Raw genomic sequence first — 19,157 nt, 5'->3', positions numbered from 1 at the left:
TTTGAAGGGATTCTATCTCTCTCTACATCAAGCTACCTAGATTCTTGTGAGTGTTACTAAATGTCCTTCTCCTTCTCTTCTTCCCTCTATCCCCCTTCCCATCATTCTCCTTTTATTTCAAGAAGTAAGTGATCCACCATATTTCCACCACAACCCCGTTCTTATTTTGGGGAATTTCAAAAGACATGTTTATATTCCTTTCAACACCCCTGGACTGCACCTTCTCTCAAGACATGTGTCTCCATCCATACTTAGTACTCTTAACTCTGGACATAAGAAATTCTAAAAAGCCTGAAAGTATAAACTTTTGAGGGAGTGAAAAGGTGCAGGGAAATGGGATAAGCATAAGCATCCACAGGAAGACAAAGCATGGGATACTGCCTCCTTTCCTGAACATTTGCATAAACCATTCTCCAAGGCAGAATATTCCTATGAAGTAGATCAATTATGAGCAGTAAACCACTCCTAAACCATCACTTGTCAATCACAGGTATGTCTTTGATAATCCTCTCTGAACTTCATAAGTGCTCCTACATAAGAGGTAAATTTTTTCTATATTAGAAATTATTAGACACCTACCATGAGCCACCTCTCCTAGAAACAAAGCTTTGTACTGTCATATCATCTATCAAGTCTCCAAATTATTGATTCATTATTTTTAAGTTTTGTGAATTCTCATAATGGCAGATCCAACGATATTAAAATATGAAGGCCAAAGTTCATTCAAAATCAAATACAAATAGTCTTCAGATTGCTTTTTTATATTATCCACAGGACTATTTGATTTCATTAGCATGATTAATCAACAGCCTATTCCATTTGCTAATCACATCTATTTTCAAAGTCCCCAAAGACTAATTCCAAAGTTATTTTAAAAAATTAATTTTAATAATATCAATAGTAATTAGTAATTCATATAGCTTCTATAATTCTTGGTTCATCTTTGTGGTGAACATCATATAATTGACAAATATATGCTTTTCTTAATACTTATAAATATTATATATCAAACTTGTAAAGGGAATAGAAAGTTGTACATTTACAATTTCGTTTTGCAAGTTTCATGTACAATCATCTTTTTAAAAATTATACTGTTATAGAAATGTTTGAAAATGCATTAAAATTATTCTATACATTAAAATTCCATACATTAAAAATAAAATAAATTTCTAGAAAATGTATATGTTCTATATTTCAAAAGGGAGATTTCAGGATAAAATATATAACTTATAAGAGAAAACTTACATTCTAACATTTTACGATTATCTCAAAAGTCAAAATTAAAAAATTATATATACATATTATTAAATGTATGTATAATATAATTTGAATATCCCATAATGAAAAAAGTATTTAGTACTTTAATTTGTTACATTTACTGAGTCTTATGAAATGTGAAAAAATATTGTTGTAATTACAAGTTCCATATGTTCAATAGTTTGTAATATATAAATGTCTCTAAATGAATAAATCTAGGACTCTTCTAAAAAAGTTTACCTAAAAGTAACCAGGATTACATTTTAGCTTCCTTTGAAATTAGCTGAGTTTATGCTGTATATTTCAGGAAAACCTCATGAAATGGCCCCTTGCCTATAGAGCACTTAAAACCTAGTTATCCATACAAAATTAACCCATATGCTATGTAAGTGGCCATAGATGCTATCTATAGCTGGCCCTTATGGGTCATTGAATTAGATTTTTTTTTTTAGATAATTGGAACAGAAATAACAAAGACAGACACATATACATATATATCGCTCTCATGTATCATTTATACCATAAATACTCACTACCAATCCTGATTCTTGTTCCATATTCCAACATCTTCCCCCAATATCCTTACAACATATACTAGAATTCTGCCTGTTCTCTGGCTCTCCTAAATAACACACAAAGAAAGGATTACAAATAAGAAAATATTGATAGCAGCTTTTTTGATGTAACGATATATACACATACATATCCATATATACATACATACCTATATATACATACATGACTATATCTATATACATAAAACATGATGGCCCTTTAAACATGTGACCTCAGGAAAGGTAGTGACCAAATGGGAAAAAAAGCAGATTTATGACCATCAGAATTATTTCATGTTAACACAGGAAGTAATTTAATTGAACCCGTTCATTTTACAGAGAAAAATCAAAGGCCCAAAGCCACCCAAACTCTAAATAATCTATCTGAACAGAAGTTTTCTGACCAGGAGGAATTCAGAGCTATTTGGATTATTATATGCTTCACCTCTTTTATTCCATATGAGCAACAAAAGGGTTGATTTTGCTTTAGAAAATGTCAGTTTTTAAATGCTGTATCTAGTCAGACTCACTATATAAATGCAGCTTGTTCATCTCTAAAATGTGTGATTCTACAATGACTTTGTAGATGCATAGTCTCTTTGTTGGTATTACTTGGGTATAATTTTAAATTATAACATAATCTGACTCAAGACTGAAACTTTAGAAGTTGTCTCTTTTTCTGACAGAATAAGCTAAGAGCAGAGGACCTGAAAGCTGGAATACTGATAGCCTGGACGCCCAGATTATGTTATCAGGAATTATTCAGATATCCTTGAGCACAGTTATCTCCAAGAACAAGTCTGGCTTTTGGCAAAATCATGAAATGTTCAGAGTCCTTGGTGACCCAAGTGATCTGCCTTAACAATCCCACGTTATTAGAAAGCCTGGTGACCCTCCCTTGTATTTCCTCCATCCCTGACTTCTAACCAAGGAGAATGCTTAGAAAACAGAAACCCAGGAGTAAGGGCAGCCATAACCCAAACTTCAGCAAACTTCTCACACACAAGGTGACTTCATGGGTTTTATCATAAATTGCTCTGTACTAGTAAAGACTATGATTTGGGGTTCAGGGTGAGAAGACTAGCAAGTGAGTTATACACCAGTGATCTAAAATTGGAAGAAGTTTCAGACATCATTTAGTCTAATGCTCTCATTTAGTGAGGTTATGTGATTCTCCTGAGGTCACACAGATAGTGTCCATCTGGATTTGAACTCCAAATCCTTGGCTCCAAGTTTGGAGGAAACATTTAGTACTCTTTCCTCTAAACCATACCAACATACTTACTCAAAAAAAAAAAACAAAAAACAGTGAAAGTTATAAAAGTGCCAGAGGGCAGGATTTCAGTCTCCATACTCTCTCACTCTCATGTTAAAGCACATACCATAAATACTCACTCACTACCAATCCTGACCCTTGTTCCACATTCCAACACCTTCCCCAAATACCTTACCATATATACTAAGCCTACTTTTTGGATCACTTAAATAACACATAAAGAAAGGATCAAAAATAAGAAAATGTTAATAGTATAATTTTTAATGTAACAAAGAACTGAGAATTAAAGGGGTACAGAAACTCACTGATTCCTCTTTTTTTGCTCTACTATGTATAGGGAAATAAACAATTTTTTTTGGTGTTTATTAAATTCAGAAAGGAGTGGTTAGGTGGTACAGTGGATAGAGCACCAGGTCTGCAGCCAGGATGATTCTTCTTCTTGAATTCAAATGTGGCCCTGAACATGTACTAGGAACATGACTCTGAGCAAATCATTTTACCCAGTTGGTCTCAGTTTCCTCATCTGTAAAATGAGCTAGAGAAGGAAATGGCAAACCATTCTAGTCTCTTTGCCAAGAAAACCCCAAAGGGGGTCACAAAGATCTGAAAAAAACTAACCCAAAATACCAATGGTTTAGAATTTTTAAAAATTAATAATTCAAACAGAAACATTTATTATCTAAATTTGTCCCAAAGACAAAAGTGACACAATCTCTGCCCTCTAGCAGTTTAGATCCTATCAAAAAGAGATAATATGTATATAAGTACCTATATATAAAATATATACAATATAAACATATACAATATAAACATCAGGTATACTCTCAGGGGGAAGGGACCAACATCTGAAAAGATCAAGAAAGGTTTTATGAACTTTTTTATGTCAGGGACATTCTTGGGCAGCCTGGTGAAGTCCATTGATTCTTCATAATAATGTTTTTAAATTCATAAAATATAGTATTAGAAAAGAAACTAATTAGATTGAGATGCAGTCATAAAAGTTAAGCTAGAAATTAAGAAAACTCTGAGATACCACTTTAGCCCTCTCAGATTGGCTAAAAATGGCATGAAAAGATAATGATACATGTTGGAAGAGATGTGGGAAAACTGAGACACTAATACATTGTTGGTGAAGTTGTGAACTGATCCAACTATTCTAGAGAGTAATTTGGGACTATGGCCATAGGGCTCTCAAACTGTGCATATCTTTTGATCCAGCAGTGTCTCTACTGGATCTGTATCCCAAAGAGAATAAAAAAAGGAAAAGGACCCAGATGTGCAAAAAATGTTCATAGCAGCCCTTTTTGTAGTGTCAAAGAACTGGAAACTGAGTAGATGTCTATCAGTTAGGGAATGGCTGAATAAGTTATAATACATGAATATTATAGAATATCATTGTTCTATAAGAAGTGATAAGCAGGCTGATCTCAGAAACACCTGGAAAGACTTGCATGAACTGATGCTAAGTGAAGTGAGTAGAACCAAGAGAACATTGTATATAACAACAGGGTTGTGTAATGATCAATTGTGTTAGATTTGGTTCTTTTCAATAACGAGGTGATTCAAGTTAGTTCCAATAGACTTGGGCTGGAAAAGTGCCAATCACATTCAGAAAGAGAACTATAGAGACTGAATGTGGATCAAATGATAGTATTTTCACCTTTTTTGTTGTTGTTATTTGTTTATTTCCTCATTTTTCCCCTTTTGATCTGATTTTTCTTGCACAGCATGATGAATATGGAAATACGGTCAGAAGAGTTACACATTTCACTTATATTGGATTGCTTCCTATCTAGGTAAGGAGGGAACAGAGAGATAGAAATTTGGAACACAAGATTTTGCAAAGATAAATGTTGAAAACTATCTTTGCATATATTTGGAAAAATAAAGGCTTATATAAATTCAGAATGGGTAATAAAATAAATCATTTAAAATAAGGCTAGGGAGTTTGTTTACTAATAGTTTTCTTAATCATATTGGTGTTGACTAATAATTTTCTATCAGCTAAACTCAAAACTAGAGGAAATAAAAATATGAAATGTGAAATTTTAAAAATAAATAAAATAAAAGTTCAGTCAGGTGATTCAATGGACATTCATTGGTGATTCCTGGAGTCAGGAGGACCTGAGTTCAAATCCAGTCTCAGAAATTTACCAGCTCTATGACCCTGGGGGTAAATCGTTTAACTCAGTTTTCTCATCTGTAAAATGAGCTGGAGAAGAAAATGACAAAGTATTTTTGCCAAATAAACTCCAAGAAAGATCACTAATTTGGGGTTGAGCAGTGACTATCACCACCACCTAGTCATCTTGTTAAATTATGAATGTAGCTAGGACCATTGATAAAATTATTTCTTTAGGCTCTACATATATAAAATAAATCCTTCTAAGGGAGCAGGGATACAACAATTATTAAGCTATGCACTGTCCTTGCCCTAGCAGGGGCATTACTAGGGCAGGGGCATCAGACCTTTGCTCCAGGATACCAGACACCCGGGTCCTCCCTAGGCAGTTATGTTTCCTCCCTGTGGCTGTGCCATAGATTCTTCTTCCTTTGTCTAGATTCAAGCCATCACCCCAGAGTCTCATTCAGTGGCACTTTTCTCTCCACTTTTCTAACCTGAGTTGCTCCTATCTCCCTTCAATCACATTTTCTGATGTGAAGACCATCTGTCTCCTGGATCAACAGTACCTGTGATCAAAGTGTTCACTGCACCACTGCCAGGGCTCCATGTCCCTGCCAGAGGAAACAAATTTGGAAGTAAGCTTGATTGTGCCAGTTACTCAGATTAACTGTACTAAACAGAACTGAGAATTCAGATAAACTGTACAACACCGAAATATATTGTTATGATAGTCCTTATCACTGTATCTGTACTGATATATGCTGGGGTTTGGGAGGTTACTTACTAGTAATCAAACCACAAACCTTACACATACCTTGTACATACTTGCCAGGAAATGGATGAATAAAAATAAGTTAGTGAATGAATGAATGAGTATTTACTATGGGCCAAACATAAGAGACAGAAAACAGAAAAGCAAGATTGTCCCTCCTTTCAGGGATCTCACATTCTATCTAATTGGAGAAGCCAATACAAGACAAGAATGTCCACATTTTCACACTGTCCCATTCCATTCTCTCTATAGTCACAATGAAATCCATAGCCCCAAGGGCAAATCCTGTCTACTTCCCCTCCTTCCATATACTAAAATTCATAGTATTTATTCTGCCTTTCAACCATCCCTCAACACATATATCATAGTGCCTATTTCTGGAGAGTCTTCAATATTGTGCCCTTAATCCTCACCTACAATTAGCATAAAAAGAAAGAAATCTTTCCTTATAAGTGCCAGAATCTACTGAATACTAACTGCCAGGGCTCTCCACTGTGAGACTTCCTCCCTGTTATGGGCCAGAACTCTGAATTTGAAACAAGGATGCTTACAAGGTGCTAAGTGGAATTGAGGAGACAATGGTTTAGCATGGTTCAGTATGATTGATTTAATCCTACAACTAATGGTTTCCTAGTGATATAATGAGTGGTTTATACTCAGTGTAGAGCATATAAGCTATAAGCCTCAGCCAGGTAAAGTCGGGGAGATTCAGAAGCCAGAGAAGACAGGCGGGAGCTCAAGCTCTTGGAACCAAGGACAGACATTCATTTGATCTTCAGTCAAGCCATTGGTGGCAGGCTCTCCTCCTGCATTTCTCCACTGTGACCAAGGCCAGTCTGAAAGGCTCTCCAGAAAGCTGCCCAGACCCAGGAAGGAGATAATAAAGGATTTGGACTTTAACTCTTGGCTGCTCATGTGGTAATTACTGAATTGAAACAAAGGCTGCTCCCAGAGACCCCAAGAAACCAAAACAGAGAACATTACACCTCCCAACTCTCACTGCCCCTTAGTCAGAACATAACTATCCTGAATCTCATTTCCTTGTGGATGTCCTGGGTGATACCGTTAATCATGTCCTGGTGTTAGCCAGCTGACTTACTTCCCTTCCCAAGTAACGTAATAACTTTAACCCAATGAGGGAAAAAGCCAAATAGATTTTCCAGAAAGCTCTCAAGAAGTGAATCTAGTTGTGGATATTTTGAGAATTGTGGTCTTTATCTTCCCTGGTTGAGATCAGAGCATAACTTGTTATATCCCAGAATGAGGAAAGTCATCATGGGATTTAATCTTTACACCCAGGCTATGAATACAAATATTTCTGCTCTTTGACTCTTTTCTTGCTTTTAAGTAAAAGAGTATTAGACTATACTGAGATCTCCTAAACTTCAAAAGGCCCAGGAGTTGGAATGGATTACAGATTTTGCTAACAATTAAGCCTGGTGAGGAGTGAAGTCTCAAGAAAGCTGCTTGAACCAAGACAGAATGGGATCAAATGAAGTTAAAAGGAAACAATATTGATCCACCTAATAGCTATGCTATTACATATCCATTCACAAGTGAACTAGAGTGGAGGGAATGCTATCCAGAAACTGCTTTAAGGTTGGCCCCACTGATTCCAAGAACTGAGAAGACACATGGAAAAGTATATTCCCAGATATTGGGGAAAATGTTTTCTGTTTTTGTTCTTACAATGCCTTCTCAGTGAATAAATACTTTTATAAGGTGAGTTTGGTAATGCAGAAAAGATTAGAAGATAAATAATAAATTGGGGAAAAATTTGACATCCAAAGGTTCTGATAAAGACCTCATTTCTAAAATATATAGAGAATTGACTCAAATTTGTAAGAATTCATTGATAAATTTTTCAATTGATAAATGGTCAAAGGATATGAACAAACAATTTTCAAATGAAGAAATTAAAACCATTTTAGTCACATGAAAAAAATGCTCTAAATCATTGTTGATCAGAAAAATGTAAGTTAAGACAACTCTGAGGTATCACTTCACATTTCTCAGATTGGCTAAAATGACAGGAAAAGATAGTGATGAACATTGGAGGGGATGTGGAAAGACTGGGGCACTAATACATTGTTGGTCAAGTTGTGAACTGATCCAACTATTGTGAAGAACAATTTGAAATTATTCCCAAAGAGCTATCAAACTGTATACACTCTTTTTAAATTTTTTTTTAATTTTTATAATTATAACATTTTCTTTGACAGTACATATTCATGGTAATTTTTTTTTTTTTTACAACATTATCCCTTGTACTCCCTTCTGTTCCAAATTTTTCCCCTCCTTCCCTCCACCCCCTCCCCTAGATGGCAGGCATTCCCATACATATTAAATATCTTATAGTATATCCTAGGTACAATATATATGTGCAGAACCGAATTTTGTTGTTGTTTTTGTTGCAAAAGAAGGATTGTATTCGGAAGCTAAAAATAATCTGGGAAGAAAAACAAAACAAAACAGTGGTCACAAACTGTGTATACTCTTGATCCAGCAGTATCTCTATCGAGCCTATATCCAAAAGAGATCATAAAAAAAGGAAAAGGACCTATGTGTACAAAAATGTTTGTAGCAGCCCTCTTTGTAGTGTCAAGGAACTAGAAAGTGAATGGATGCTCATCAGTTGGGAAATGGTTGAATAAGTTATAATATATGAATGTTATAGAATATTACTGTTCTGTAAGAAATGATCAGCAGTATAATTTCAGAGAAACCTGGAGAGACTTACTGATACTAAATGAAGTGAGTAGAACCAAGAAAACATTGTATATAGCACAACAGCAAGATTATACAATGATCAATTCTGATGGATATGGTTCTTTTCAACAGTGAGGCCAGTTCCAGTAGTCTTGTGATAGAATCATCTGTGGAGACTGAGTGTGCATCACAACATAGTATTTCCATCTTTTTGTTGTTTTTTGCTTGCATTCTGGTTTCTTTCTCATCTTTTTTTCCTTTTTTATGTGATTTTTTTGTACACAATGATAATTGTGGAAATAAGTATAAAGAATGTTTAACATATTAGATTACTTGCTATCTGGGAAAGGGGGTGGGAGGAAGGAAGAGAAAAAATCTGGAACACAGGGTTTTACAGAAGTGAATGTTGAAAATTAAGGATATGTTTTGAAAATAAAAAAGCTTTAATCGAAAAAAGAAAGATATTTGAAGGGTTGCTGATGTGAAAAAAAATGAAAGGTAAGGTTAGGGAAAACTAAACAGATAAGTGAGAGAGATACTTTAGAATCTTAAGTCACTGAATTTTTGGAGACCATTTTAATCTTACCACTTGCATGTCACTATTTTGTCTACAGCTAAATCTGTCCCTATTCAAGGAAAATATAGGTAACAAAACATCATCTAAATATTGAAGTGCCCTATGGATGTTTCAGCAAACTGGCTCATGAGATCAGAGATTTAGAGATAGTAGGCACCTTGAATATAATTTATTTAGTCGTGCCCCCAAATCAGAAACCTATAAGCCACCCATAAGTGACTTGCCTAAAGTTACACAGAAAGTAAATTGGCATAAGCAAGATGCCAACCTCTTTGTAGTATGCCTCCAAATCCATCATTCTTTCCAGATACCAGACTGCTACTTCCTTTATCACCAGCAAAAATGATCAGAGACAGATGATATCAAGCTATTTAAGGGGTATTCTTAAGATTTCTGACACAAACCAGAAATGAGATTTTTATGATCTTGAACAACTTGACATGAGAAGCTCAAAGGAGAGACAACCAGCTAATGAAAATTTAAATAGCATCATCAACAATAAATAACCAAGTTTTTGTGCTGTCTTTTCTGTCTGAAGAAGGGCTAAGTACTCGCCTGAATAAACCATAGTACCTTATAATTAACTAATGCCTCCTTTTAATTAGTTTCAACATGCTGTAGGCTCCTCTCTGCCTCTTGATTTTAATGGAATCCTAAAAACATACCAGCCATCAGTTAAAAAAACAAATAATGCCTCCTTGACCCAGACAACAAGAAGGCTTCCAACAGCTCACTAAATTGCAAACGCCCAAACAGTTTATGGGTGTGGCCACTGGGAATGCTACATCTTCTTGGAGCCACAGGTGAGAGAGCTGAATGCCAGGTAGACACTAAAGGTGGATGAACAGCCCTGAAAAAGGCTTGGCAAACCCTCACACCTACTGGCCTTCTTGAACACCCCATAATTCCCAGTGATGTCATTAGTGTGCTTCAAAAGCAAAGGACAAACAAGAATAAATGGGAATCTGATTAGGCCACCGAAATGTTTTCATAAACCGTTTCTACTTGATCTTATCATCCTAACCAAATAAGTTAATATGGCTTTTCAAAGAACGTAACACATAGTCTACTGAAAAATTGTCACAGATTCAGATCATTTAAATACATGACAACACATTAGAAATGTCCTGCCAAACAATCACTTCAGACTTGAGTAGGAAATGCAATGAATTCAGGAAAGGTATATGAGTACCTTTTTTCATTTGAAATGAAGCAATATTTTCTTCATATATTTTCGGCAGCTTATCACAATTGCCCCGTTTGGTAAGTGACAGTTTAGGAAAAATCTTCTATCTTTCAATAGAACACTTTTTACTTACCCAGAAAGTAACATATTTTAGGTATAATTTTACCCAGAAACTTATACTCTGGTATAAGTGAGAAATTCTGGCTATGTTAGTTTTTCAAAGGCTTAAGCTACATGTGAATCAAAGAGTGGATTATATTCCACCTTAATCACAATTGCTATAGGACCACAGTTTTGGTTTTTTTTTTTTAATTTGTTTATTAGTTTTTGACACTTACTTTATAAGATTTTGATTTCCATTTTTTCTCCCTCCCTATTCTTACCCTCTCCAAGATGGCAATTAATGTGATATAAATTATATATGTACAATCATATTAAAATATTTCTATATTAGTCATGTTGTAAAAGAAGAATCAGAACAAAAGGAAAAAAATATAAGAAAAAACAAAACAAAAGTGAAAATAGTATGCTTCAATATGCATTCATATTCCAAAGATTTTTTTTTCTCTGGATGCAGATAACATTCTACATCATGAATCTTTTAGAATTATCTTTGATTGTATGGCTGAGAAGAGCAAAGTCTATCAAAGTTGTGCTATTACTATGTATAATGTTCTCTTGGTTCTGTTCACTTTATTTAGCATCAGTTTATAAAAGTCTTTGCAGATTTTTCTGAAATATGATTGCTTATCATTTCTTATAAAACAGTAATATTAGATTATATTCACAATTTGTTCAACTATTCCCCAATTGATAGATATCCTTTTAGTTTCCAATTCTTTCTCACCACAAAGAGAGCCTCTATAAACATTTTTGCACATGTGGGTCATTTTCTGTTTTTTATAATGTCTTTGGGATACAGACCTAGTAGTGATATTATTGGGGGGTATGCACAGTTTTATAGCTCTTTGGGTATAGTTCCAAATTGCTCTCCAGAATGGTTGGATCAATTCACAATTCCATCAACAATGCATTAATGTTAGGACCACAGTTATTATCCAAACAAAAGATTAGGTTCCCACCAACGCGGCCTTTCTCATCCTTGGTGAATAAAAATCACCAAGTCCAAGGCAAAAAAAGAATTGGTATCTGTGATTCTAAACTATTGTCAATGATCTTTAAAAAGTCATAGAAAACAAGATAGGACTAGGGAAGAGGAAATATTCTGATTAAAAAAACAATAATGGATTCTACAAACTACAGTCCAACAAGTTTGATTTCAAATCATGGAAATTAGTTAATAAACATCCAGAAGAGGAAGCAGTGACCAAGAAGTACCAATATGGCTTCATGAAGAATATATTATGAAAATTAACATCATTTTTTTTTTTTAATTACTGAACTGGTAGGCTGGGGAAAGCTATAGTTGATTTACCTAGATTTTAGTAAAAGTGAGAAAGACTTGAGTGCTATTTTTTTTCCGACAAATAGGAGAGGTGTGAATAAAACAACAGTTCAATGAGATGGATTCAGTACTGTTTCAATGGCCTGACCCTTAAGAGGAGTAAATAATGGTTTGAAGTGAACTTGGAAAAAGTTCTTCAATGGAGTAACCCACAGATCTGTACCCTGTGCTATTTAACAATGACTTAGAATACATAAAGCTAAGAGCTTGCTAACACATGGATGATAAAGTTAGTCCAAGGTAATCTTGTCAAGCTAGAAACATGAGTCAATTAAGATGAAATTCAATAGGATTATACACAAGGTCTTAACATGGTTTGAAAAAAATCCACTTCATAAGTATAAAAAGCAGGGCTTTGGCTAAACAGTCCATCCAATCAGTCAATAAACATTTATTAAGTGCTTACTCTGTGCCAAGTGCTAAGTGCTTGGGTTAGAAATGTAAAATTGACAGTCCTAATCTTCAAAGAGTTTATAATCTAAAAGGGCAAGAAAACACACAAAAGGAAGCTAAAGAGGAAAAGAGAGGAATAGCAATTTGCCTACAAAGTATTTGGGGTTTTAAAGTGATCTACAGTAGTTTTTTGGATGCCAAATCATGTTGTGTAAAAAACTACTGTAGACTTCATTGAAATAAGAAATGTAATAGTCCCTCTCTACCCAGTAGTGATTGAACATCTAGATTATTGTTTTCAGTTTTAAGTTTTTAGGAAGGGTATTGACATCCTGGAGAGCATCCAGAAGAAAACATGGATGGTTAGAGAACTAGAGGTTTTGTTATATGAAGATCAGTTGAAGAAAATGGCTATTTCTAACTGGTGAAGAGAAGTTCTAACAATACATGTTAATGATCTTCAAATCTGTGAAGGGCTATTGTACGAAGTGCATTAAATTTGTTCTGCACAGCTCTTATAGGGATAGGAGTTATGAGTATTGGAGGGGAGTTGTATCAATTCAATGTAAAGAAAGAAATCTCTTAATTAAAAGATTCAGAAAATGAAATAACCTGCCTTAGGAAGGCCTTTAAAAAAAACCTAGATGACCATTTTTTAGGTATATGTAGAGTTCATTCCTGTTCATTTATATATTGGACTAGATCATTTCTGACATTTTTCCTAACTTCGTGATTCTGGAGATCAAATTAGGATTTTGCCCTTACAGACTTGGATAGCTTACATATAGTAAGCAACCACAGAAATGATCAGATAACCACCAGTTCTTCAAAGTCTGTTTTTTTAAGTTGTCATTGATTCTTACTTCTGAAGCCCACAGTCAGGTAGAAGTTACACTTTCATCATCTGACTCATAACACTTTTGAACTTTTGAATTAATATTTTTCTTAACTAGGTATCTGTGCTCTCCCTCCCCCTCTCCCCCTCCCCTCCCCCCCTCTCTCCTTTCCTCTCCTGTCTTTCCCACAGATTTTAAATTCACTGGAGGGATGGACTTCTCTAATTCCCCTAAATCACCTGAAACATTGCATTTGTATATTATAGGTACTTAGAACAGAAAAATGAATGGCAAATATCAGCAAAATCTACCAAATAAAGCACTGATATCAATTTATGGGGATTTGGTTTGGTGGAGCTAGTTGTGGAAAAGTCATGCTCAGGCAGGACGGTAATGGGTGGAAACTGTCACTTTGCTTTCAGCACTTTGGGAAAGGCTGAAGCACGAAGGTGGGGTTTCAGATCTTTGAACAGTGGAAAGGGAGGTGACTTATTGAGGTCATGAGGGATGGGCAGTCCATGAAGACATAGGGTGTGGAACTTTGACAAGTCAGGACAAATGTCTTAGGACTATCCAGTTTGGGGAACCACATGGAGTTATCCTTAACTGAAATTTGTAGTCTTCATCTCATGAAGCATATTGTAGACTGAGAAGAGAACAACACGTTGCCAACTCAATCAGAGAATATTTGAGCATTTGCCTACCAGACCAAAAGAACAAATTTTTCTCCTGGAAAAGTGTGTGCTAACTAATTAATGAGTTTTTCTCCAACTTAAGCAACACTATACATAATACAATCATTCCCCAAAAGCATTATATCAAAGACTTATTATCTTCTCCCTATACCAACCTCTTTTCCAAACTTCCTATTCTTATTGGAGGCATTATCATCCTTTCACTCATATTTATAACCACAAGATAATCTCTGGCTCCGGCAGATGGGTCATCTGACTTGTAGATAAGGAGAATACTCTAGGTATAGTTTGCTCAAATTCTAGGAAAGCATTTAACAAGGTCTTTTATGATAGTAATGTGAACAAGAAAGGGAATTGTGAACTAGATTCTTCAATACTTAGGTTGATTCAGAAGTAACTGAATACTTAGACCCAAAGACAAGGCCTTAATTATTGTTAGTTTGGAAAGAAGTCTCTGGTGGAATGTCCCAAGAATCTGACTTGGTCTTCACTATTTAAAATTTTATCCAAAGGTCAAGATCTTCCATTGTAACTAGGGCCATTGCTAATGATCTTGCCCCTGGATGTGGATGATTCTCAAGGAGTTAATAACTTTGCAAAGCTTTGCCTCACTGAAATCCAATTCACTTACAAGTCAAGACATCAAACTCTTGATGTCATTGGTCCTCTTCCAGAATGAAGGACAAACAACAACAACAACAAAGGTTTGACAAAGGTAAATATTACAGGATTACCAAGGAAGGAATAGTTCCACACTCCCAGAGTCAAGATCCTAAGTGTCTGGCATGCATTCCAGTCTCTCCACAGCATTCTACTACAGGCCCTTCTTAAAAGGGCCTAAATTATCTAAATTATTGTAATAGCCTCCTAATCAGTCCAGTCTCAAATCTCTCACCCAATCCAATTAATCCATCATATGACTCCCAAATTAACATTGCTAAAGCACAGGTCTGAACATGTTATTTCCCTATTCAAGAAGCTTCAGTGGAATTTTTTAAAGCATTTAATAAATATCTACAATATGTAATGTAATGTGCTAAACAATACAGAAAAATAAAAAGATACTAAGGATAAAAAACAAACTTCCATTATATTTTGGTTTTAATTTTTATTTATTTTATTTTAATTTATAAAGTAAAACAAGCAATTCCATTACACAGCATAAAAAAAAAAAAATGACCATTCACAAAACTGCAAATCTGTACAGCTTGCTATTCCTTTCAAATATATAATAAATTTCTCATGTAAATTCCTTTTTTTCATTCCTCTCCCCCTCTTGTGTACCATTAGACACAAATAAAGATGAAAAATCATTCTATATATACTTCTTTTTATCAGTTCTTTCCCTGTAAAGACAGTCTGACTCAACTTTACCAGGTCTTTTCTACTCTACCCTCCTTCACATACTCCATATTCCAATAAACTGGCTTACCTAATGGTGTTACCTATTTTCTCTTCTATCTCCAGGTATTTGCATAGTCTGGTTCCAACCCTAGAATGCTCTCCCTCCTCATTTTCTTCTCAAGGAATTTCTAGTTTCCTTTAAAGCTAAGCTCAAGTTTTACTTCCTATATTCTGATTCTAGTTAATAGTGCACTTCCCCAAGAAATTTCTTTGCATATATTTCTGTGTATTTGTTGTTTCCCCCAGTAGCATAGGGATTGCCTCATTTTATTCTTTTTTATTCCTAGCCTAATGCCTAGCACAAATAGGCTTGATAAATGCTTATTGAATGAATAAATGACAAGTTAGAATATCAAGTTGAAGTTAATAAGATGAAATTTGTAGGAAAAATAAATCCTTATACTTAGATTAAGAAAAATCAACATCATATATATATATATATATATGATGTTGATTTACATATATATATATATATGATGGGGATACAATTTGGAACTCAAAATCTTACAAAAATGAATATTGAAAGCTGTCTTTATATGTTATTTGGAAAAATAAAATACTATTGAGAAAAAGAGGGAGATCATTCTATGATATCATTGGTCCTCTTCAAAAATGAAGGATGAACAATACAACATTAGCATAAGCGCCATTATTTAATTTGTATTTGCAGCAATGGGTACCTCATTTTAGGAAGGACATTGGTAAGCTACAAAGCATCTAAAGAAATGCAACAAGGATAGTAAAAGGCATTAATATCTTTTAATCTGAGCATCCTTTGAAGAAATTAGTTATTTGGTCTGGGAAGGGAGGTGGCAAAATGCCCTCAAAGAGGCAAATTAAGGTAACAAAAAGCTTAGAACTTATCCAAGTATGTAATAAATAGGCTGCCTAAATAGACAAGAGGGGACAGCTAGGTGGCACAATAAATATAGTGCCAGGCATCAAGTCAGGAAGACCTGAGTTCAAATCCAGGCTCAGATACTTACTGGCTGTGTGCATCTGGGAAAAGTCATGTGCTCCTGTGCAAGTCACTTGACTCTGTTTTTCCTCAGTTTCCTCATCTGTAAAATGAGGTAGAGAAGGAAATAGCAAACCACTGCAATATCTTTGACAAGAAAACCCCAAATGGGATCACAAAGAGTCAAACATGACTGAAATGACTAAACAACAACACAGCTAGTGAGCTCTTCCTCATCAAACATCTCACAAAAGCTAGGTGACCATTTGTCATTTACACTGAGAAGGATAATATAGTTTATATACAGATTAGAAAAGATGGTCTCTGATGTTCCTTCCTATTCCAAAATACTGTGATTCTATCATTTTCTGACCTTTGCCTTGTGACCTATGTCCAATCATTCTTATTAATTTTGTGGCTACATTTCTTTCATCTGTTCCCTTCTCTCCACCTAGCTCACCTTTCTCAGTACTTGTCACCTCTTCTCTATGATACTAGTGCAATAATCTCCTATTTGGTTTTATTTCTTTACCTTTCTCTGCTTTACTTCTTCTTTCACACAGCTGCCAAAAGGGCTTTCTTAAGATCTAATTGTTGCTATCTCACTCACAAGGGAAAGTTTCCTTGTTGCCATTAATATTTAAATATTCTTCAGTCTAAAATACAAAAACCTCCATAGTCTGGCTCCAATCTACCTCAACAGATTCATGTCATCTACTCTGCATCCAATCTCAGCATTCCATCTCCTATGTCTGTGTCCATTGAAACTTTGTTATCTTCTATGACTAGAATGTCCTTCACTCCAGCTCTGAAAATCTTAAATTTCCTTTAAGTTCCTGATTGGTATGACTTTTTGCTTTGTCTTATATCTGTACATCTCCGATTCTCTAGTTATTAGTGCTTTCTTCCTCCTCTTCTGTATTTACTTAACGTTTTCATGTTGTCCCCTATTCTCCCCTCCTCTTCAGTAGCCCCTCCATAACACAATGTAAGTTTCTTGAGAGAAACTTTAATTTTTGTCTCTGTATCTCTGATGCCCAGAATGGTGTCTAGCACATAGTGGGATGTATTATAAAGCTGAATTGAACAAGTCCAATATTGTCTGCAGTGCCCTCAGGGTGTCATGGCAGAGTCTGGAGTCTGTACATATTTTGTCTATACTTGATATTTCCCCTGATTAGACTGTAAGCTCTTTGAAGGCAGGGACTATTTTCTCATTTGTCTTTATATTACCAGTGCCTAGGACAGAGCCTGAATCAAAGTGGGTGCTTAATAAATGATTATTGGTTAATTGATTGAATGGCACAAACCTTGGTAAGAGTTACTAGGAGCAAAAATTCAGTTAAGTAGGAAGCTTCTAGCAGATGGTCAGGGTTAACATTGAAATAGTTCTTGTTCACAACTTACAAGCTGGTTATGCCTTGGGAATATCCTGGGTAATCAGCAAATGTTACAGAGTGATGCTGTCCTAGGGGCTGTTTATGATGCATTCCTGACATTGTTGTGAAAGGACATTTGTTGGGGCAATGTTACATGGGCTGAGCAAACAAGGTTTTTAAATCAATGGAGGTTAGTCAAGATAGAGAAAAACAAGCAGGTTCTCTATGAATCTAGGTAAGCAAAGGTCTGGGTCCAAAGCAGTCATTTTAGGTGAGATCCAAGAAAGTATACAAGCAGGATCCAAAGTCCAGTAGGTCACAGAGACAGTGCAGAAAACTCAGATGTCATCATCCCAGTCTCTGAGGAGAAGAGAATCACAGGAGAAGCCTTGGTACCCAACAAAATCAGTCCATATATCAAGCCCTGTGGCTATTTCTCCTTGTATCTAAAGGAAGCAGCACAGTGTTCTGATGCTGATAGGGAAAAAGAGGACATCAACCATTAAGTGGAAGAGAGACCATCTAGACAGGATGGAGTCCTTTTGCTAGATAAGATGATCACCCTGAGGTAAGACTCTCAAGGGAAGCTTTGAAGTTGTTGTAGATAGAAGGCTCTCTAAATTCTCCAGGGAAAAAACAAAACAAAAAAAAAAAAAAAACTTCTAGAGGACACTCTAGTTGTTATTTAAGATCTTTGGCTTCAACTCTAGACTCCCTTGATCTCAATTTATTGCCATGCTCCTATCTGGCCCATCTTTTTCACTGTCTTGCCCTGACCACCCCAATCAACCTGCTAATTGTTGTGGTCAGCCCTTGTCAAGCGACCTAGTACTGAGTTCAGATCCTGCCTGATGCTGATACCTGTATACTTTCATTCTGATCCTTCTCCAATCCTCCTTGTCCCTCCTGGAACCCATATTTACCCTTAGTGTCATCACTACAACTATTTCTGTCTTTGTTTATATACATTACATTATGAAAACTTAACCCTAGGGCAGGTTGTAGATAGAAAATAAATAAGGACTGTAGCAGAGTGAGATTGATAGCACTGTTCAAATTCCATTGGCTCTCTAGGATGAAATAAAAACTCCTTTGGTATTTAAAGCTCTTTACAACCTAGCTCCAACCTACCTTTCCAGTTATTATCCATATTATCCAGCTAAACTGATATTCTTTCTGTTCTTCACATAATTCTATATCTTCCATTTCTGAATTTTGCACACTCACTCATATCTCTTAAAATTCCTAGTTTCCTGAGTGGATGCCCTTTAATTGGAGAATGGCTGAATAAGTCATGGCATTTGAATGTTATGAAACATTATTGTTCTATTAGTAACGATCAGCAGGATGATTTCAGAGAGGCCTGGAGAGACTTGAACTGATCCTGAGTGAAATGAGCAGAATCAGGAGATCATTGTTCAAAGCTACAAGAAGATTATACAATGATCAATTCTGATGGACAGAGCTCTCTTCAACAATGAGATGATTCAGACCAGTTCCAATGATCTTGTGATCAAGAGAGCCATCTATACCCATAGAGAGGACTATGGGAACTGAGTATGATTTACAGC

At 35.4% G+C, this 19,157-nt stretch overlaps 1 protein-coding gene and 1 long non-coding RNA gene across 4 annotated transcripts in view; one reads left to right on the top strand and one right to left on the bottom strand.

Annotated features, from left to right (window-relative positions):
- The window catches only part of RNF144B (ring finger protein 144B), a 252,393-nt gene that overhangs the window by 135,726 nt on the left and 97,510 nt on the right, over positions 1-19,157 (bottom strand). For 2 of the 3 annotated variants that reach the window (XR_012483017.1, XM_074272504.1), the window contains exons 1-2: positions 16,236-16,319; positions 1,791-1,879 (exon numbers count right to left, since the gene is read on the bottom strand). The exons of the other annotated variant lie outside the window; for it this stretch is intronic. The gene's annotated coding sequence lies outside the window, so the exon portion shown is untranslated. Of the gene's footprint in view, positions 1-1,790; positions 1,880-16,235; positions 16,320-19,157 lie in introns of those variants that run through there. 3 annotated transcript variants of the gene reach the window in all.
- Positions 17,752-19,157, top strand: part of LOC141553405 (uncharacterized) — a 41,333-nt gene continuing 39,927 nt past the window's right edge. The window contains exon 1 of the long non-coding RNA XR_012485451.1: positions 17,752-18,154. This is a non-coding gene — a long non-coding RNA (uncharacterized LOC141553405). The remainder of the gene's footprint in view (positions 18,155-19,157) is intronic.

Source organism: Sminthopsis crassicaudata, chromosome 1 (genome assembly GCF_048593235.1).
Source record: "Sminthopsis crassicaudata isolate SCR6 chromosome 1, ASM4859323v1, whole genome shotgun sequence".
NCBI classification, from domain to species: domain Eukaryota; kingdom Metazoa; phylum Chordata; class Mammalia; order Dasyuromorphia; family Dasyuridae; genus Sminthopsis; species Sminthopsis crassicaudata.
The sequence above is the reverse complement of the archived record's forward strand: the minus strand, read 5'-3'. Positions and strand labels throughout refer to the sequence as shown.